Here is a 22,773-nt window from a genome sequence, read left to right as displayed (position 1 = left end):
TGCCCTGCCCATTCACTTCAAAAGGGAGATGAGGAAAGTGGGGATGTGGTAATGCTGTATTATATAGCTGCCTGCAGCTATTACAAACTGGGTTGCTGGAACAGAAGCTGAGGGATAGATGAGGAAGGGGCGAAAAGGAGGGCCAGGTCAATGTTTCACTGATCAAGGCCAAAACTTTAATGGTGGTCGAACCTTTTAACAGTTTGGGCAAACCCTTCCCCCCAGACTCCAGGCTGAGTTCCAGTGGAAGTTGTCTAGCTTCTCTAGGAGGTCCTGGTCTCAACTGGCAGCTGGGTGGGTCACCTGCTTAATTCAGGAATTCCTAGGCCAAGAGGAACAATGAGCTTAACCTTCACTGAGCTTCTCCACCCTAGGATAAAAATTCCTGCTTTAACCTACTTCCCTATTATGTCCTAAAGGCAGATTCCTGCCCGAAGGCAGATTCCTGCCCGAAGCCAGGGATTGTCCTTGACCAATGTCAAATTCAAACCATGTGCATGACTGCCCCAATATGGTTCTCTGTACATGGTAAGGTGCTTGTTCAGAGGTTGAGGACCTGAATCTGATCCTCAAGACCCACAGAAGAAGCTGGGCATGATATAATAATCTGTAATCCCAGTACCAGGAACACAGAGATATTACACACTCTGGGACTTGCTGACCAGATGACCTAGTCAGAATGCTTCAGATTCAGGAAGAGACCTACCTGGTCTCAGAAAATAAGGTAAATAGAAACTAAAGAGAACACCTAATATTAACCTAGGGCTTGCACATACATGTTCATCCACACACACCTGTTCATGTTCTCTCTACTACTGTGTCTTTGTCTCTGTCTCTCTGTTTCTCCTTTTCTGTCCTCTCCCTCCCCTCCCATTTCCTCTACTGTATTCCCTTCTCCTTCTCTCTGTTGTAATAAAGAACTTGTGTGCACACACACATAAGGTAATAAACATATATGTTGGAGCATGGGGGAAACAGCAGAAATATGAACACAAACATTGACTACTCACCAAGGATGCATGAGCCCCTTCTAGAGCATGGGGTTTACAGCAGGAAGCATACAGCATCCCTTGCATTCTTAAAAATACAGATAAACCATATATAGCATAGCATTAACTTTTGTAAAGTATCCCGTGGTGTATAGTACATTCACTATGTTATCCAGATGCTCCCTACACCAAGTTTTAGAATGATTTTATGGAACTAAAAGAAAACCTGGTACCTGTTACAAAATTACTCTCCAATCCTTCCTTCTCCCAGCCTCCAGCAATCACCAACTAACCTTCCATCTTCAAGGATTTAGCAATTGTAGCTATTTCTTATAGATGGAATCAGTCAGTATGTGACCTTTACATCTAGAGCTTTTAACTAATCAGAATACCTTCCATCCCATTGTGCTATAAAGTATTAATCAGTATTTCATTCCTTTTGTATATGCCATTGAATGGACACAATATTATTTGTTCATTTATCCACTGATAGACATTGATGTTGTTTCTACCTTTGGACTATTATAACTAATGCTGCTACAAACATGTCTATCAATTTCACTTGGATGCCTATGTTTAAACTGGGAATGAAATATATAGCTAGAAGGGAAATTGCTGAATCAGATGATATAATTTGAATATAATATGTGTGCTTGAACACCTCAGCATCTGGCTCTGTTTTGAGGGGGTTATGGAAACTCTGGGATGTGGAACCTAGCTAGGTTGGATGGGCCTTAAAAGTGATATGGATCAAGCTGTCTGCTTCCAGACCTACCAAGAAGTGAACAAGCCATGTATAAGCCTCCACCTCCACAAAGTACTGTGACTAGAAATCTTTCCAATCTTATTTTCTTCAGGTATTTTCCTGTCACAACAATGAGAATAATAAATGAAGGTGATAATAATCCTATTCAGCTCTTTTAAATGGGAAGGTAGAACAGTATCTTGCTATAAGTTTTTTTATGGCTTAGCCTCCCCATGCTGATTTTACAGGAGTAAATGACAATGTCTGTCCTGTTTACTGTCTGCAGACAGGTTTATTACTTCCTGAAACATCTAACACTAGTATTTTAATGGAGATCAGTGACTGCTTCTCCCTACAAGTTTGTTACACGCAGGTAGAAGTTCTTCCCTAAAAGTGATTTTCAATCTGTAGAGTCAAACCACCCTTTCACAGGGGTTACCTAAGACCATCAGAAAACAGATTTACAGTTCATAACAGTAACAAATTATAGTTATGAAGTAGCAACAGAAAATGATTAGAAGATTGAGAACTGAAGTGGAAATTTCTGGTTTCTTTGGAAACTAAAGAGAACACCTAATATTAACCTAGGGCTTGCACATACATGTGCATCCACACATACCTGTTCATGTTCTCTCTGTTACTGTATCTTTGTCTCTGTCACTGTTTCTCTCTCTCCTTTCCTGTTCTCTCCCTCCCCTCTATTTCCTCTACCGTCTCCCCTTCTCCCTCTCTCTGTTACTACTCACCAAGGATGAGTAGTTTCACATGTTTTTCTGGAAGCTGTCTTGTGAGAGGATGTTTTGCTGAAGCAGATAAGTGAGAAGGCATTGATATTTAGAAAGAATATAAATTGAAACCCACAAACAAAGTTTGCTCTTGCATTGTGATACCATGCAACACTTCACTACGGTTCACTGGGCTTCACTTCACAGAGGGAAACACACCAAAGAACTTCTCATGGTATTCCAGCTGATTCTGGTTCCTTCCACTGATTCATGCCAAAGCAGTGGTGGTTTCTGGTGGATCCTGCCACTGCTACCAACTCATGTTTTGTGTTTGCTATTGAACTGAACTGCTGATATCCTGACAATGAAGCAGGGAATCACCCCAAAGAACAACTTCTAAACAGGTCCACAACTCCCTTTTCCTATAAGCCTTCTTTTTCCCCTACCTGTGGTCAGTGGGCTAGAAGGGAGTTTGAATCATTCAAGAACCTTAAATAAAGGAGGTTTAGAAAACTCTAAGCCTCCAGAGAACCACTGCCATAAGAGCAGACCACTTAAGGGTGACTACGAAGACTCCAAGTAGTTACAAAAAGAAAAGGCCACAAGGCAGATATAAAGACCCAGTCTCTGGATAAAGCCTAAGCAACCAGCAATAACCACTCATTGTGGCATAAAAAAGAATCAGCTGAGGCCACGGAGGTAGAGCTCAACATACCACATGTCCATTCTTCCTCCACACAAGATTTGTGGGTTGCAGTGAGCAGAGACACCCAAACCAAACAAAGCACACTTAACTGCTGAGACCTGGTGATCTCTGGAGAAAGAATACAGCATGCATCTGAGCCTCCTGCAAGTAATTAGAAAAAAGGTAAAGAAAGGACATGTGTCCCTAAGTACCTGTACAGGAGAACTATAAAAGGTATTTTACTATTTTGGTTTTCCTTCCTTTTCCCTTCCTTCCTTCCTACCTTCCCACCTTCCTTCTTCCCAGATAGGATCTCTTGAAGCCCAGACTGGCCTTGAATGTTGATCTGCCTACCTGCACTTCTCAAGTTCTGGGATTATAGACATAAACCACCATGTAGTTTATGTGCATGTTTATAGTCACATATAAAACCATGTGCAGCATTTATAATCATACCCAGGGCTTCATGAACACTAAATAAGTGCTCTACCTGCTGAGTCATATCCTCAACCCACCTATTTAAGTTTTCATTGAGCTACCATCTTTAAATAGGTTGACACTGAAACCTATTTCTGTGTGTTTAGTATTCATTTCAGGGCAAACTGGTCCCCAGATCCATTTTCTTGTCTTAGCCCTTGGTAATGATCCTGATGTCCAGCCGCAGGGAATCAAGGTAAGTACTGTGTCCAACTTCCATTTAGGCAGGCCCATGTGGTCTTTGGCCTCTGTCCCACACTGTTAAACTGCCTTCTTATCTGAACTGCTTCCAGCTGAACTTGTTAGCCATGCTAAGTGGTTCCATCCCATCAACTGGAATGTGTGTATCATCTGCCTCCCTTGTGAGTATGGTACACATCTACTTGTCACCTGGCACTCATTGCCCTATGTGGCTGCCTCCCTTTGCAAGTGTGTCTAAATTACTCCAGGGCAGATGCATGACCTGTTTTCATCATGTGCTACTGTGTGCCTGTGTACTGGAGGCTATCCACGAAGATCTCTGGCCCAGCCGGGTGCAAGGGTTCAAGCAAAGGAGAGAGAGTTCCAGCAGGGAGGGGGAGTCATCTCTGCTGCTGCAGCTGGCTCCACCTCAGCTGCTGTTGCTGTCTCAGTTGCTCTAAGTTGCCATGCGCTGAGTTGGGCCTAGCTGAGCCAATAAGAGCCTGACTAGCCAGGGAGGAATGTGGGAAGCAGAAGAGCAGATCTCTTCCCAAGTGGCAGTGTTAGAGCTCCTATGACAGAAGCTCTCAGAGGACGACAGAGTAGATCTCACACCTTTATTCCTTCTTGATCAGATTCTTATATACAGTTCTGGGGTGAGTCAGGGTCTGACAGCAGGTACTTCCCATTGACTTGGTCTGAGAGCTTGGGGATACCTTATCTGCATGTGGAAGGGCTTGGGGTGCTGCTCCTATGTGACTGATGGCTACATACCTCTCTACAGGGGGGATGGGGGGGGCTGTAGCTACATGACAGGAACCCAAGGAGCATGGCAAACCACCTACCACTCCTTGCAGGCTCCGGTCACCTGCTGGGTCACTGGGGTTTTAAGCCTGAACTCAACCAGGAAGCAGGCTGCCTATCACAGCTCACTACCCCAGATGCTACCTTCATACTTCAAGCAAGTTATTTCACATGTCTGGACCTATGCTTACTATAAAGTGAGTAAAATGTGTGTGTGTGTGTGTTAAGAAAACTGAGACTCAGTGTGAGCTGCTAGTGGTTCTTAGACTTTTTTCTTTTTTAAGGAAAGGTCTCTGTCTATATCACCACACCTCAAAATCTGAATTCTAGGAGTGGTTTTGGAAATCTGAAAATCAAATAACTTGCCTTCCCTTCAGGGAGACCCCACCAAGCCTATAGGGACACCTGCCCAGGGAAGGAAGAGCCAGTGTGCCCTATGAATGTCTTTCTCAGGCAGGCACAAGGACTTTTCTAGTGAAAACTTTGTTCCATGTCCAGTCCTTAAATAAGTGGCTGTCTCTTGTGTCCTCCTTGTGGTTGTTGACAGTTTTTTGCACAGCCAGTCCTGCCTTGTTTATTCCAAGCCTTCTTGTCCAGGTTTCTGCCCTCACCAGAAGGCCCTGGCCCTTGGTGGGGGTAACATGTTTGGTGAGGACTCACCTAACCAGACTTATCGGGAAGGGAGTCACTTTCCTCCTTTCTGAGAAGATATGGAGAGGGCTTAGTCTACCCTGAAACCATCCCCTCTTCCTCTAGTATCTTGGGCATAGGGCTTTTATTTCAGTGTGACGGTGGTATTCCCTGGGGCAGGGGTGGGGGGGCCGTTTGCCTTGCTTTTCAGATGCTGATGGTTTGTTACATGCAGACATACATTTGCATGGGCCCAAATGGGTTACTCCCATGTTCCATCCCTCTTTTGAGCAGCCTAATTCCATTCTCCTACCCTTTCAGAACTTAACTAGCTAGCAAGTATAACCTGAGTTATAGCCACAGTTGTCTAGAACTAGGGGCCCTTTACCCTGAGGGCACCTTTATACACCTGATTGCACAGTAAGCTCATACAACTGGGCTTCAGGTCCTGCCTGCTTAATAGGGCATCAAATAATCTGCTCCCTCAATTTCTTTCCAGGCCTATTCTCCCTGCTTAATATGGCAACAATAAATTGGATCATCCAGAGTCCTATCTGATCAGCCTACAGTGATAGTCCCCTACCTTCACCCCCAGTACCCCAGTGACACTACCAAGAATTCTTTACCAACTTTTCCTCTTTACTGGGCTTCAATGCAATGAGGGGATACAGCATCCTATGCACACACCTTGGGGAGGAAAATAAAGTCTCCCTTTCCCAGGAAGCATACACAGAGTAACTTACTTTTTTTTTTTTTTTTTTTTGATTTTGGTTTTTGGTTTTTGGTTTTTAGTTTTTTCGAGACAGGGTTTCTCTGTATAGCCCTGGCTGTCCTGGAGCTCACTCTGTAGACCAAGCTGGCTTCGAACTCAGAAATCTGCCTGCCTCTGCCTCCCAGAGTGCTGGGATTACAGGTGTGTACCACCACCGCCCGGCTATAACTTTCTGTTATCAGCCCGAGACCCCCATCACAGGTAAGTCCTGTCTTTAAAGGAGAAGCCTTCTGATTAGGGCTTGTCATGGGCAGTGAGCCATGGGTGTCATGAGTAGTTTCAAACACAGGGATGGAACAAAATTATTGCTTCTTCCCCCTACCGCTTTCTTTCATTAGGTCTTCTAGTAGAAAGAGAATGAATTGGGTCATTGCATTTAACTTCTAGGAGGTGGTCCTTAAAGTGGTGAAGACTTCTCTCTTTCTAATGGTTAGAAGGTAAATGTGATGGCTGGAACTGCAGCATCTTAGACTGTAACATAGATTGATGAGAGCCAGGTCAAGAAGCAGGAGTCCTATGTCAATGGTGGAATTAATTACCTTTCTAGTCCTGAGATGCTGTCTGGGTCTCTGGGTCTCTGTTTCATTTACACAACTTTCTTTTCAGGTTTTCTGCCTCTCACAGCCAAATGTCACCATGAAAGTCTGATTGTGAGCCTGAAGACTCTTTCCTGGAAAAAAAAATTCCTTGAGATTACTTATTTAATTATTATTAAAGATGTGTGGAAAGAAAATGGTGTGTGAGACATTATTGCTTTTTCTAAAGAGGCTTGTGCACTAAGCAAGGACTTCCTCTCACCACAGGGGCACCTGCCTCATTCTGAAAGAGCAGTCCTCATAGTCAGTTGGACACAATGAGAATATGGTAAACTTGCTGGCTGTTCAAACATGAGCAAGTCACCAATGTTTCTAAACCTTACTTTCCTGTTTTATTGAAATAGTGAAAACAGGAATTGGAAAGATAGCTAAAGTGGAAGTTTCTGGATATGTCATGTGATACAGACTCATGTGTTTTGCTTAGTCAAGATCCATGAAAGGACATATGATGTTTGGAGAGAGTATAAATAGGACTCAACAGACAGTGATGTGGGCGCTTGCATAGCTAGCTTTGCAGCACATTGTTGGTCACTGGTCTTGGCTGATCTTAGCTTTGTTGAGTGTGGCATGGCAAAGAACTTTTTCCTGAAGTCCCTGGGTAATCCTGGTCACTCCTGCCGATTTGGCAGAGGTCTGGCTGTTTCTGCTGGATCGTGCCACTGCTGCTGATTCTCGTTTGCTATCCTGGCCTTACTAAACTGGACTGCTGGTATCCTGAGAAATGGAGATTGGAATCACCTCAAAGAACTACTTCTAAACAGGTCTACACCCCTTTGTCCTATTTACCATCTTTTCTCCCCTACCTTTGGACAGTGGGCTAGAAGGGAGGTTGAAGCATTCAAAATCCCTTATTATAAGTAGGTTTTTTAAAAAAAAAATCCAAGCCTACAGATAGCTCAGTGATGAAGAGAGCTTGTTTTTCCTTCAGAGGACCAGAATTCTATTCCCTGCACCTACATCAGGTGGCTTCCAAATATTTGTAACTCTAGCACCAGGAGTCCCAATGTCCAGTGCCTCTTCTGGCCTCCAGGGGCACCTACATATATGTGGCACACACACACACATAGATAAAAATTAAAATGTAATTAAAATAACAACAACAATGTCTGTCTTCAAGAATTTACCTTGCCTGGTATGGTAGTGCATAGTTCTGAAATCCCAAAACTCAAAAGTCAAAAGCATGAGGATCATAATTTTTGTGGCCAGCACAGACAATGCCAGACACCCTGTCTCCCAAAATACTTAACAGATTTTTTTTTTCTTATTTTTGTGACAGGGTCTTCCTGTGTTGCCTAGAGTTGCCTAGAACTTAAGATTCTTTTGCTTCAACCTTCCAAGTACTAATTATGCATACATGCCACCTAGCAATTTCTAAAATATTTTATTTAAAAGTATGTATTGGGGGAGGGAGTGTTCATGAATGCAAGTGTACAAGGAGGCCAGAAGAAGGCACTGGATCTCCTGGAGCTGGAGCCACAGGAAATTGCGAGGTGCCTAACAATGGTGCTGGGGCCCAAACTCAGGTCCTCTACAAGAGCAATTGAGTGCTCTTAACCTCTGAGCCATCTCTCCAGCACAACCAGAATTTTTTAATTCCAACCAATTTTCAGCATGGCATCATGTTGAAGATAGGATGGAGGAAAAGACATACAAAAAATTGAATTCATGGAACTTAAGGTTAGTTGGGGAAAGATGGTAAAGAAAACATATATAAATGGGCTGTAGCTCCGTGATACTGTGTTTGCCCAGCATGTGTGAGGTGCTGAGTCACAAGTGTCATTTAGTAAAGGCAAAATGGGTCTAGGGACAGAACACTGAAGTAAACAACAGAAAGGAAACTTGGGAATTGAGATATGGAAGGCTTTGGGTGAACAACCAGTTACCAGAAAAGTCTTCCTCTGAATCTAGCCAGCAAGGACTAGAGCCCACCATTATTAAAGCCAGTGGCACAGCATATAGCTTGGGCATAGACCTTGCCCTCCAATCTGGGCTGTTTCTGTCCTTCCAAGCCTGGACTGAAAGCAAGATGGACAAACAGAAGGCTTTACACACACTGTTCCAGCATGGTGATTGGTCATTCCTGCCTGGCATAGACCCCTCCACTGAAGCTGGCTTTAGCTCTTCACATAATGGGCACCACCTGGGTTCCAGGGATTGCATCTGGCATCAACTAGTTCTAAGTCCAAGCTGGAGCAGCACCCTGGCTCCTCTCATAACTACTGGCTTTGGAAGCTGCCAGCTCCTGGCTGGGTGTTTTTTACTCCTAATGACCTCTATCAATGACCTCCATTGTAGACACGACAGGTCCACAGCTGTCCCTGTCACAAGTAACCTAGTCCTAGGTCAAATTGATGAGCTGTCAGCCTCCACTGTGTGCCCTAAGGACCTGGTGAGTGGTTTAAGCAACAGAGAGAGTATGAACATGTTATTTACAGCTCCCACAGCTAAAATCACATTCCATGTGGAACTATGGATTGCCTGAAATCCTGGGGATATATGCAGTACTTCTAAGGCTGCTTGAAGACAGGTGGATGAAAGAGAGCTCACCCTTATTTAGCAGTTCTAGTGGTCTGATCTTATACTGCATAATGTCTTACTGCATAGTAACTTATACTGCATTCTCTAAGCCTCAAATGCCCTGTTGTAAAATGGGCATGATAAGGAATTTACTGCATATGCGAGGCAAAGATTAAGTAAAATAATCCATGCAGTGCATTTAAAAATAATGCATGACTTCTGCACTTATCTTCATTCACTCCAACAAATGTTTTTAGGCATGTACTATGTGCTAGACTAAACATTTAGGCATGTACAACCTTTAGACGTGACAATATGACATCACCTGCAGAGTATGCTTGAGAACTGACTTCCCCCCAAAACACCAATCATGTACACACAAAAAACTCATATTTCAAGTAAATACAGTTTGGACTGTATTCATAGCTACTGTGAGCCTCCTGTGGCCTGTGAGCAACACGGTAAATACATCTGTCAGCTAGCCTCAGAGGATGCAAAAGGAAATAAAGTTGGAAGAATTTAAACTGGGTTGAAGATCTCAGGTAGACTAACACTGCCCTGTGTGCCTCAGCTCTTCTGAGTAACCAAAGAAAAGCACCCAGAATGTTGGCTTCAAGTAATACATGGCTCTATACTTTTTCATGACTGTTGAGTGATCTGGTTAGTTGTTAAGGACTGGGTGACATTGGCTACAGCTTGTGGTAGAGGATGGTCTTAAATATAAGGCTCTGGCTGCAGTGTGGACATCTGCAATCATCCTGCCACAAGGCATTCAACCTCCATGGAGCTGTGATGTCTGACACCAGATGTCAGAAGATTCCATACTAAGCACCCTCAAGCCTCTGCATGCATAATAGTTGTGTTTCATTGGCCAAAGCAAATCATCAGACCAAGGTCAGAGTCCTCTGGGAGGGGCATGGAACCAGTGATCAAGAAAAAAAGTTTTAATTGTCATGGTCATACTGACCCATTCCTAAGTGGTCCCCAAATGGCTTTTGTTCATAAAACCTGAATTAGTCAGTTCAGGCAGCCATAACAAATAGACAAGTTTCTCTTATAACTCTAAAGTCCAAGAATGCAACACCAGAGTGATTGGGATCTAATTAGAATTGTTGGTGGTTTGCTAAGTTCTCTTTTTGGTTTGCAAATGGCCATCTCCTTACTATGTCCTCACTGGCTCTTGGTGCTTCTATATGGAGAAAGAAGATGTTATTTTGTGTGTGGGTATGTGCATACATGTGTATGCAGGACCCATAACTTTCTTTGGTTGGGTATCCTCCACTTACCCAAAGAAAGAAAATTTCTTTCTTGGTTTTTTTTAAAAATTATTTTATGGGCTGGAGAGATGGCTCAGCAGCTAAGAGCACTGACTGCTCTTCCGAAGGTCCTGAGTTCAAATCCCAGCAACCACATGGTGGCTCATAACCATCTGTAATGAGACCTATTATCCTCTTCTGTAGGTGCCTGATGACAGCTACAGTGTACTTACATATAATAAATAAACAAATAAAATTTAAAAAAAATTATTTTATGTGCATCGGTGTTTTTCCTACATGTATATCTATGTGAGGGTGTTGGATCCCCTGGCACTGGAGTTACAGACGATTGTGAACTACCATGTGGGTACTGAGATTTGAACCTTGGTCCTCTGGACGAGCAGCCAGTGTTCTTAACCCTCAGTCCAGCCTACTTTCTTAGTTTTTAACATCAAAGTCTCCATAAAGCCCAGTAGATCATATTCCATTTGAAGAATATGGACTTGTTCTGTCAAGAACAACTATGTGTTTTTTTCATATACTAAAATTTCCAACATCTGTGTAGACAGCTAAGTGAATAAAGTGCTTGCCACATAAGCACAAGGACCTGAATTCAGATCCCCAGTGCTCACACAAAAATCTAGATATGGCAGTGTATGCCCGTAGTGTATAAATGCTGGAATGCAGACAGGCAAATTCCTAGGACAGCATGGGAAGAATGGTTTATGATAGTAGGAATCTGTTTCTGTGGGAACAGAATCTCAAGCTGAGGTGTGAGTGGACTGAGTGGACAGGTGTTGGCAGGAGTGGACAGGTGTTGGCAGGAGCATAACTGGCTGTTGCCAGGTAACTCTGGGGTGGAGTTTATACAGAAACCTAACACCTAGGAAAAGAGCCCCTGAGCATACTTGTAAGGGGCCTTAAAAATAATCTGTTCTTTGAAATTTCCGTACATGACTTCAGTATATTTTAATCATAACCACCCCCATTCCCTATAAGGTTTTTTCTTAAAATAGATTAATCAAGGTAGAAAGGTCCACTCTAAATATGGGTGGCACCATTTCTCGAGTTGAGACCTGAACCAACTAAAATGGAGAAAGGGATCCCATCACCAGCGTTCAATTCTGCTTCCTGACTGGATGCCATGTGACCAACTGTCTCGAGATCCTTTGGCCATGACCTCTTCGTTACCATGGACTGTACTCTCAAACTATAAGCTAAAACAAACCTTTCCCTGCTTTTGTTAGGATATTTTATTACAGAAGCAGGAAAAGAGACTAACACACATACAGCAACACAATCAAAGAAGAGAGAAGGGAGGAAGAGGAAAGAAAGGAGAGACAGGTGGAGAAGGAAGGGAGGACAGAAAGAAAAGAGGAGGGAGGGAGGGAGAGAGGGAGGGATGATGAAGGAGAAGTGAAGGGAAAGGAAGAGAAGTGTAGCTGGGTTTTGGCTACTTTCTGGGTTCTTTCTTTTACTCTTCTCTAAAAGGGACAACATTTTAGGAAAAATTCCTGCTATGAATATGCTTTTCCTGTTATTATTAAATATGTATTACAATCACTAGGTATTAGCCCACCCTATTGGACAGATTTCTGCAGATCAGTGAAGATGTACTGTCTTGTAGTGTTGCTACATAAACAAATACATGATTTCTTAATTCTTAATGGTGATCCTATAGGAATTCCCAAAATTATACTAGGAATTATTAAATCCTTTATAATAGGCTAGCTATTAAAGCCTCCTCTGATACAAAAACTGCAATGAGAACTCTGCCAGTCTTCAATTGTCACAAGTTAATTGCTTCTGACATAGAAAGAAGGCATTTGTAACTTAGAACATATTCCTGAAAGTTGTAAAACAATTAACCAAAGGTCATAAAGGGGAACTAATAATTTATTATAGGTGCAAGGACAGAGATAAAATATTGACTGGGTTTATTTATACAAAACTTCAATGCTTAGTCACAAAAATTATAATCTTTAACTCTCCATGAACCTGTGAAGCCAATGAAAGAAAATTAATGTTTAGCCAGATAATTCTTTATGAAAATATGTGTAAGTATAAACATCTCTGTTGTAAATTTGTTATTCGATTTATGATTTGAATTTATGCTTTCACTTTTAGCAAATGTTTGTAAAAAAAAAAAAAGATGCTTGGAAAAATCCTTGTGATCTATTCCCCTAGAAAAGGTACAAAAAACCTAGGAATACATTACATGCATTATAGGAATGACATTACAAACATTGTCTTTCGGGAGGAGAGAGCAATATTAGGAGGAGGAAAGAAAAGGACAGAAGAGTAGAGTAACTTAGAAATTAAAAGGGAACTTAGAAATCAAGAGAGCAACTTAGAAATTTAGAGTGCATATAACCTGATTGAGTTTCCCCTTTTACTTTCCCTTAGAAATAAAGAGGAGATTAGGGCACAAGTAGAAGAAGAGAGCAATATTCAGAATGCAGAGAGAAAGAGGGACAAAGAAGAAGCTTCAGAGAGAGCAGAACAAGCAGGCAGGCTTCTCCTTACCATAGGACAGAATAGGTCTTTTCTTAACAGCAAGACAGGCTTAGTCTTACTAAAAATGTTTTTTTCTTACAGACCTGGTTTTAGCAATAAAATGGTGGAAGGGTTTTTTGTTTGTTTGTTTGTTTGTTTATACAACAAACAAAACAACAAACAAACAAAAACCTCTTTTTTTGTTTTTGTTTTTGTTTTTCAAGACAGCGTTTCCCTGTATAGCCCTGGCTGTCCTGGAACTCACTCTGTAGACCAGGCTGGCCTTGAACTCAGAAATCTGCCTGCCTCTGCTGCCCACGTGCTGGGATCAAAGGCGTGCGTCACCACCACCTGCTCATTTTTTTTTTCATCCAGAGTTCTTTCTACATTGGCGCTTGGGCTTTTGCTCCATGTGGATATCTAAGTATGCATGTGTAAGCATGTAATTATGAGATAAGTAGCTGAGCCCTACATACTACATGAAGGTATATGTGTATGTGAATTCGTATATGAATGTGAGTTTATGCATATTTTCATGTGTAAAAGTTTTTCTTTCTGCAAACATGACTCTTCTCCTGGTACAATAAAAGTTTATTGAGCCAAACCTCCCTCCTACCTGACAGGCAGAGGCAAGGCTTCTGGGCAAGAGAGAAAGAAGCCCTAGCAATTAATCCTTTACTTAATTTTCCACTGTTAGGCTACAGGTGTTAGTCGCCCAAATCAGCAGTTTTTAACCTCAGAGTAAGCAAGATTTTTTTTTTTAAGAATCCCAGCAGCTTCAGCATTCAACAGAATTAGAAGTTTAAAGGCCAGAGACCATAAGTCTTTAAAGCTACCTCTACATCCAATGCTATGTCCCACTTCAAACTAGTCCTGGACAGGCAGGCTCTCAGCATATATACCCTCTGAAAAGTCCCCAGAATTCCAAACATCACACAACTACAGAAAATATCTGCTGCTAGCAAAATTACATTCCTGCTAGAGCATGAGAAAAATCATAGTCAGCTGCTACAGAAAATCTAAAGTAGGCCTATATCCCACACCTCAGATTAAAACAAAAAACATATTCCCATAGTTCAGGGGTTTTTTGTTTTTGTTTTTGTTTTTGAAACAAAAATTCTCACTACAGAAAAGAAAGGAAGAAAGAAGAAAAAGAGTTTTAAAATTTTTCTCATGCAGTTGCCTGTGAGATTGATAGAGGGGTTCTACCATAGCTGTGTGACTCTGTGGTGTCCTGTCCAATGAAGTAGGGACCACTAATGGATGACGCCAGAACCTTAGGCTGATCCACAAAGGAAGAATGCCAACCAGCTACCAAACTCCCTGGCATCAGTTGACACAAAAGTAGCCAGTGCACACAGAAATGTTGTTTGGCTTAGCTCTAATATTAGCACTTTCTTTTTCTCCCAGTACCAACTTGTTTTTGATAAAGCAACATAGAGAAAATTCAATGACATTTTGAAGTAGGTGCACACATGCTGTTGAACAGAGCTGTGCCTGCTGTGGGCTGGCAGGCAGCGCCACCTGGGGGAGGCTAAAGTTGTAGTTTCAGTAGCTGGCACATGACAGGCCAGGTTTGCTGGGAAGGCAGATTAGGTGCCTTTGTGCATGACATTAACAGAGGACAGCTCTAACATTCACCCAAACATAAGATAGTGTTACAGCATGCTGAGTGTCCCGTAAAGATCTGTGTGGCAAGGGTTTGTGCCCCAGACTGTGGTACCATCAGCAGGTGGTAGAAACCTTATGAAATGAAAACCAATGAGAGGTCTTTAGGATGTGTGCCTTGAAGGGGATAGGAAGTTACTATGGTGGTTGATAGAACATATGTCAAATGTTCCATCTGAAACTTGGCAGGTGCTCATGGCACAGAATAGGTTTCAATGGTTTGTGGAATGAATCATTCCAAGTGAGATTTCCAAGGGCTTTCAGATGGGGAGGGATACAAGGTTCCAGTCAGGCTGCTGGCATCTAAGTATGTATCCTCTAGCCTTTCCCTGGCATCATAGCACACAAATAGTTAGTTATGGACACCTTAAAGCCCTACAACCAGGTTGTCAGGCTTTTTGCTCCCTCTGGGAGATGGAAGTACTAAGATGTCCTTAGAAAGCTGTGCTGCTGGGGTTTGGGAGCAGGCAGGAAGTATAACCTGTACTTCTTCTCATCTATTATCCAAGTACGGATCCCTGTGGCAGTCTTAGCATTGCACGGGCCTGCTGATAGTCAGTGTCTTGACAGCACTGGTAACGCCAGCCCTGAGGCTGAGGACAGGTCCTGCTGCTCACAGCCTGGCTGTGTGACCAAGTCATCCTAAAAGGCATAACCTTGCCTAGATGTGGGTTGGTCCAGCAAATCCAACAAGATTCCTGCCTCAGTTTCCACACCCGCTCCATTCAGCATTCCAGCAGCATTTGGCCTAGCTCCTGTTTGAATAGATGTTACCCAGAATCCTGTGTTCTTATAGCCCTTCCTGGACTCCCAGCCCTGCTGCAAATAATAGACCTGACAGTAGTCATTTGAATAGCCTTGCTGAGATTACACCTGGCATGCATTTGGCCCTCTCCCCATAGCTGGTTACCTGGTCTGACTATGGCCTGTCTTTCAGCTTGAACTTGTTTCCTTTCTCTTCAGAGTCTGGATATTGTGGCTCAATAGCTGGACAAAGTCTTGGTCATCACTTACTAAAGTCAGAAAGGAGATAAAGGGAGCAGAGAGGAGAAGAGCCTTGTGTCCCTGGGTAAAAATGCTGCTGTTACATGATCAGGAGAGAGAGGAAAGGAGTTGCAGGGGAGGGGGGATCAGACCCAGGACAAACACTAATATGGCAAAAAACAAAAAACAAAAAAACAGCATCTGTGGGCCAGACAGATGCTCAGCTCTTCTAATAGAGGACCAGAATTTGGTTTCCAGCCATATTTGATGGCTCACAACTGTCTATAACTCCATCTTCCAGGTGGATACACCACCTCTGGCCTCTGTAGGCACACACATGCACATGTACATACCCACACAGAGACAGGCACATATACACATAGTCAAAATATTTTAGATTTATTATTCTATGTATTTCCAGCCTGAATGTATACATGTGCATGTTTGATGCCAATAAAGGTCAGAAGAGGGTGTTGGATCCCTGGGAACTAGAGTTACAGATGGCTGTGAGTCCCCATGTGGGTATTGGTAACTGAACTCTGAACCTCTTTTTTAAAAAAACAGCACTTTTAACCCTGAGCCATCTATCCAGCTCCTGAAATAAATATATGTTTTTAAAAACAGAGATCTTCTATTGTGGGATGCCGTCCTGAGCTATTCGGACTAATGCTTACTCATGGCCCTAAGGTGGTGGCTGCTAAAATATAAGAACAATTAACTAGAGCCTTCTCCTTGAGTTATCAGTGTGAGAAGATTCCGAGAATACCATAAGATGTTCCTGCCCTAACCACGGAATGTACCTGCTGGCGTTAACTCCGGGTGTCCTCTCCAGATGACCAGATGACCACCTCGCTTGCTTCCTGCTTCAACCCCTAGGGGTGTCTCTGCCCTTCCCTCCTTTGTCTGGTGTGAAGGTTATTTCCTTCTCTGTAAGCCTTAAAACCCACTTACCTCCCCGACATTAAACGAAGCCTTGACATAACCCAGACTGACTTGTCTTTATTAGCATGCTTGGCTTCCCTTTTCTCTCCCCCCCATTTTTGACCCTCAGGTAGTGCCTCTTCGGGACCCAGGAATAACTGGACCTGCTGGACGGGTTATTCTATGGATTTAACAGCCAAGCTCTGTGTAGTTGAGAAGTCTAACTACCAGGTTCCAAAAACCTCTAGTGACTTTGGGTACTCATTTCTCTAGAATATCATCTGTATTTCTTTATCTGAGAATCTGCCAGATTCAGGGCATCACCCCACAAGCATCTCAGGAGTGACACAGGGGTCCTTTCAAAGGTGAGGATTCAGTCTGGTCACCAAGAGGAAAAACACCTTTCTAAGGCGCAGGGATGTTGAACCTCAGAACATTACACATTCCTTCCAAAACAGTAGGCTGAGGGAAAAGCTATTTTCAGGCAGGAAGAGACACATGGGTCACATGGAAGGTGAGACAGACTGCTTAAACTGAAGTTAGAGGCTCAGCTTCTAGCTTTTCCTCTTCACTGGGTTGGGTCACAGGCTAAACTGCTGGATTCTGGAACCATCAGCTTGGTTCTGTGAATGGCTGTTTGCCATGGCAACAGGCACTGCAGAAACCTGAGCCCGTTCTAATAGGAGTCTGCTCTTACCTGCTGCCCAAAGCTCTTTACCGCTGGAGCAGGCTGCTTCTAGGGTGCCTTCCCGGATCTTGGACTGGAGAAAAGCCCCCATGATCCTTCCATCTCTCTCCTCAGAGTCCACTTTTCCTCCATGGAGCTTTCTTTTCTCCAGTCTTAGATTAGCGGACAGTGGGTGTGGAAAAGCAAACTGGGCACACAATCTGTTCAGAGCCACCTCCCAGATTCCCTGGCCTGGGCTTCCCCAGCAGAAGGCAGCAAACTGGAAAATGCTGTCTTCCCCTTCCTTGCTGAGCCTCCAAGGACCGCTGCTTCCCCTAGGAAGTTCACCCAATCAGTGCATTCTTATGTCCAATGCCTCAGCAGCTCCAGCGGTGACAAAAATTGACCGACTTTCCAGAGAGCAGAGGAGGCCACGCCAGGTCTCCCCCGGAGGCGGCCAGGATCCACCCTGGTTCTAGAACTTTTGCCAGAACCCCTCTGCTCCCTTCCATGTTGCTGACAGGGAGTACAGTGTTGCTTACCCCCAAACCTCCAAACACCAGGAGGCGCTTCAAATGTCACCTTCTCGAAATGGCTATGATTCTCCTCGCAGATTAAGAATAAAAATAGTCCCAGTTGTCAGCCTGCTCTGGAGAGGATCTCCACTAAAGGGAACTCACAACTCAGTGTACCTAATAGCTCAAACTGTATTAGGATCCTGCCCTCTCACCCCAAGTTGCAACTTCCCCATTTTAGTTGACTTGGCCTATATAGTAAAATGCCATCAATGGGGTGGAGAGAAGGAGAGCTATTAAGAATGAAAGAATATTTCCTGTAGTATGGAAGCTACAGAGTTCAACCATGCTCCTGCAGCAGGGGTGGGGGTAGGGATGGGGGCAGGGGAGGTCACTGTCTGATGAGAGACTTCTTGCCTAGTCCCGACACTGCAGAAAACAGTTCAGAGTCTCTCTTGGCTTCCCTTATGTAGGTGCTAAAGCTCCGTACCTATGACCAAATTACCTCTTCTTTCCTTGGGATGAGGATTTCAACACAGGAATTGAGGGGTGAGAGATATATTAACGTTCAGAGCTCACTGCATGCTCACAATTCAGTGTAGTGCTGTTCTTTTTCCTTTCCTCTTACACTTCTGCCACCATTGTTCAAATTAAGGTTGGATCTACCAAGCCTGGGGAAATAAGAGGCAATAGAAAGGGAAAGAAGGCTGTCCATTGGCAATCTAAGATTTAGAAACTTCAACATAACTAATAAAAACCTAAATGTCCTATAGAGACAGAGCTTAACTTCTAGAGACTTATCAAACAAGAAGTCTCAACAGGTAAAATCACGTGCCACCAAGCCTGACTTTGACCCCTAGGACCCACGTACATGGTAGAAGGAGAGAACTAACTCCTGTACATTGTTCTCTGAGCTCTACGCGCATGCTCTGGTGTGCACGTACAAAAAGAATACAAGAACAACAAAAAATGATGATCAAGGCCAGAATGTCTGGACATTGAGTTTAGTTCCATCAGCACTCCTCTCTCATCTCTAAGTCTAAACAATATGCCTCATTAAATCTCCTTACAGAGCTACTGAGATGGCTCAGCTAGTCAAGTACCTGCCTTGCAAACACTGAGTTTGATCCACAAAATCATGCTTAAAACAAACAAACAAACAAACAAACAAACAAAAACACAGGCCTGGTACATTCTTACAATCCTGGCCTTGGGGAGGCAGAGATCCTTGGCCAGTCATCTAAGCCTACATGGTAAGGTTCAGGACAGTGAGAGGCCCTGTCTCAAAAACTAGCATGGGAACTGAAAAAAATGCCTCATCAGCCAAAGTACTTACTGCTCTATCAGAGGACTGGGGTCCAGATCCCAGAACCCACTCTGTTTGCCTCACAAATGCCAACTTCAGCTCTAAGAGATGCAGTAACTCCCTTGACCTTCATCTGCACCTCCACACATGTGCACATACACAGACATACATAAAACACAGACACTGTCTGAAAACAACACTCAAAGATATTCTCTAACCTCCACATGAAGGGATCACCTACACATGTGTGCCCAACTGGAAACAAGCTACACACATGCGCACACACATACACACACACACACACATTTACAAAAAAAATTTATTGTATGAGAAATAAGTAACCAGCTTTAACTTACTTTTTAAACTTGAATTTTAAACTTTGTTCCATTTTTGAACCTTGTTTTGAACTACATCTTTTGACTGACATAATTATAAAAGCCACAAAACACACAGTCATCGTAGACACTAATGATGACTCCTCTTGAAAAGCCCATATTTATGTCCAATTGTACTGAGGCCACAACAGTTCTTTTGAATTTTCAAATCCTGCAGAGATACTCTAGTGTCTTAAGTTCCTTTCTGGTGCCTGAAGGCTGGAGGTATTCACTAAAAGCCTTCTGTTCTCTCTCTCTCTCTCTCTCTCTCTCTCTCTCTCTCTCTCTCTCTCTCCTTTTCTTTTTTCTTTTATTAGATATATGTACAGAGTCATATTGGGGTGTCATGCTACATAGTAGGAACTTGACATTGGCCAAGGACAATTCCTGGTTTCGGGCAAGAATCTGATTTTAGGGCATAATAGGGAAGTAGGTTACAGCAGGAATTTTTATCCTAGGGTGGAGTGCTCTGAGTGAACTTGACATTGGTCAAGGTGAACTCCTAGTCTTTGCTGAGCACAGATTCCCGGAAGAATTTGGAGCAGAGACTGAGGGAAAGACTACCCCACCTAGTCAGAATCCTGCTCCACCTAGGGTGGAGAAGCTCAGAGTGAAGGTTAAGTTCTTTGTTCCTCCAGGACTTCAAATTCCTGAATTAAGCAGGTGACCCACCCAGCTGCCTGAGCAGTCGCGCCTAGGGACCCCCAAGCGAAGCCCGTGGACTTCATAGGAACTCCGTCTGGAATCTTGGGGGAGGGGCTTGCCCAAACTGTTAGAAGGTCTGACCCCCATTAAAGTTGGGGCCTATCATCCTGGCTTTGTTCTTTTCGCCCCTTCCCCATCTAGCCCTCAGCTTCTGTTCCAGCAACCCAGTTCGTAGTAGCTGCAGGGAGCTACAAACTACAACTGATATATTTTTATTTACATTTCAAATAATTTCCTCTTTCCTGGTTCCCACCCCCCCAAAGTCCCATAAGCCATCTCCCCTCCCCCTGTTCCCCAATCAACCCCCTCCCACTTCCCTGTCCTGGTATTCCCTACACTGGTACATTGAGCCTTTCCAGGACCAGGGGTCTCTCCTCCCTTTGATGTCCAAAAAGGCCATCCTCTGCTGCCTATGCTTCTGGAGCCATGGGTAACTCTATTTGCACTCTCTGGTTGATGTTTTTGTCCCTGTGAGCTCTGGGAGTACTGGGTGGCTCATTGTTCTTCCTGTGGCACTGCAAACCCCTTCAGCTCCTTGGGTCCTTTCTCTAGCTCCCCCATTGGGGACCCTGTGCTGAGTTCAATGGCTGGCTGAGAGTGTCCCCCCCTGTATTTGTCATGCACTAGCAGAGCCTCCCAGGTAACAGCTATATCCGGCTCCAGTCAGCAAGTACTTGTGGGCATCAATAATAGTGTCTGGGTTTTGTAACTGTATATGGGATGGACCACTAGGTGGGGTAGTCTCTGGATGGTCTTTCCCTCAGTCTCTGCTCCACACTTTGTCTCTGTATCTCCTTCTGTGGGTATTTTGTTCCCCCTTTTAGGAAGGACCAGAGTATCCATACTTTGTTCTTCCTTCTTCTTGGGCATCATTTGATATGTGAATTGTGTCTTGGGTATTCCAAGCTTCTGGGCTAATATCCACTTATCAGTGAGTGCAAACCATGTGTGTTCTTTTGTGATTGGGTTACCTCACTTAGGATGATATTTTCCAGTTCCACCCATTTGCCTAAGAATTTCATAAATTCATTGTTTTTAATAGCTGAACAGTATTCCATTGTGTAAATATACCATATTTTCTGTATCCATTCCTCTGCTGAGGGACATCTGGGTTCTTTCCAGCTTCTGACTATTATAAATAGGGCTGCTATGAACATAATGGAGCATGTGCCCTTATTACATGCTGGGGAATCCTCTGGGTATATGCCCAGGAGTAGTATAACAGGGTCCTCTGGTAGTATCATGCCCAGTTTTCTGAGGAACCGCCAGACTGATTTCCAGAGTGGTTGTACCAGCTTGCAATCCCACCAGCAGTGGAGGAGTGTTCCTCTTTCTTCACATCCTCGCCAGCACCTGCTGTCTCCTGAGTTTTTGATCTTAGCCATTTTGACTGGTGTGAGGTGGTGTCTTTTTTAAAGATTTATTTTATGTGTGTGAGTATACTGTTTCTCTCTTTAGACACACCAGAAAAGGGCATCAGATCCCATTACAGTTGGTTGTGAGCTACCATGTGGTTGCTGAGAATTGAACTCAGGACCTCTGAAAGAGTAGTCAGTGCTCTTAAACACTGAGCCATCTCCCTAGCCCCGGCTTTTCAAGACAGAGAGCTGGTCTACCCCTTTAAAAGCCAATGTGATACAGACAGTGAGACTTAAAAGCCTTCTGCAGAACAAGCCATTACCTAACACAGCAGGCTCATGTACCTAAAGTCACTTGTCTAGTTTTACCAGGGTCTCTCCACCCCTGAAGATCTGACTAGCTACCTCAGACCTCCTCCATAACCCTAGGCTTCCCCAAAGCTTACATTTCTGCCTCCCCAAGCTCTGGTTTGTGCCACCCAGATTACTTACAAGACCCATGATTTTTTGTGTTCATGTGAGCCCTGCTTGACCACAGGACACAGACCCCACTACTCATCCCAAGCTGGAGCCTGGTGACTTAGAAGTATGATGGGCAGAAGGTGGTTTACCTCCCTTGTCAACTGAACTGGGATCTTCTGGAAGATAAAACACTGAGTGTGTGTCTAAGGTGTTTCCAGAGAGTTTTAACCAAGACCTGCTCTAAATGTGAGCCCAGACTGAGTAAAAAATAAAAAATAAAGGAGAAAGTGAACTGAGCACCAGCAACCATCTCTCTGTGTCCCAACTACAGACTCATATCAAAACTGCCTTGTGCTCCTACCTCCACAGCCTAAAGCTGTTCTCACCCCCACATATTCCCTGAAATGATGGACTGTATCCTCAAAGTGTTAGGAAAAGCAACCCTTACTGCCTTACCCACAATACCCACATGATACACACATGAACTTCCCCTAAAACATCTACCTAAAGCATGTTACCTACTCTCCCCAAGAGGGCACCCCCCCCCCCCCCGGAGTCAGCTTGGGTTCTTAACCCCAGGAATTTTATTTTAGAGCTTCACACTGGATTTTGCCCTTGTCCTACCCAACTCATTTGTCTGATTTTGCTTTCTGTTTCACAAGTAGAGTTGGGTTGGGTATGTCCAGGACATGGCTTTGCAAGCAGTCTGCTTGCATCCATTAGGGGACCAAGAGGACATCAATCACAACCCTCACAAAGCTAGGTCAAATGTTTGATGTGAAAAGTACTGCCTGGGATATAGGGATTCCAGATGGTTTGTAGACAGGTCCTGGAGTTGGGATCTCCCCAGCCCTTATTCCAGCCTAATATCTGGGTATCTGCTGACAAGATGATCACAGAACACCTGTTCTTCCCTGAACTCTCAGCTAACACCTCACCTT

The 22,773-nt window shown here is 43.7% G+C and overlaps 2 long non-coding RNA genes across 3 annotated transcripts; both read left to right on the top strand.

Moving 5' to 3' along the window:
• Positions 1–1,541: 1,541 nt before the first annotated feature.
• LOC127685328 (uncharacterized) lies at positions 1,542–6,725 on the top strand. Of its 2 annotated transcripts, XR_007977821.1 has the most exons (4): positions 1,542–3,817; positions 4,659–4,802; positions 6,028–6,208; positions 6,614–6,725. It is a non-coding gene; the product is annotated as an uncharacterized LOC127685328 (long non-coding RNA). The 2 variants fall into 2 exon arrangements; XR_007977819.1 differs by having other exon boundaries at positions 6,028–6,725.
• A 387-nt stretch (positions 6,726–7,112) lies between these two features.
• On the top strand, positions 7,113–16,506 carry LOC127675427 (uncharacterized). The gene is made up of 2 exons (XR_007975480.1): positions 7,113–7,364; positions 16,149–16,506. It is a non-coding gene; the product is annotated as an uncharacterized LOC127675427 (long non-coding RNA).
• Positions 16,507–22,773: the final 6,267 nt, after the last annotated feature.

The sequence above is a fragment of the Apodemus sylvaticus genome, chromosome 1, assembly GCF_947179515.1.
Source record: "Apodemus sylvaticus chromosome 1, mApoSyl1.1, whole genome shotgun sequence".
NCBI lineage: Eukaryota > Metazoa > Chordata > Mammalia > Rodentia > Muridae > Apodemus > Apodemus sylvaticus.
This window is presented reverse-complemented; position numbering and strand designations above follow the sequence as displayed.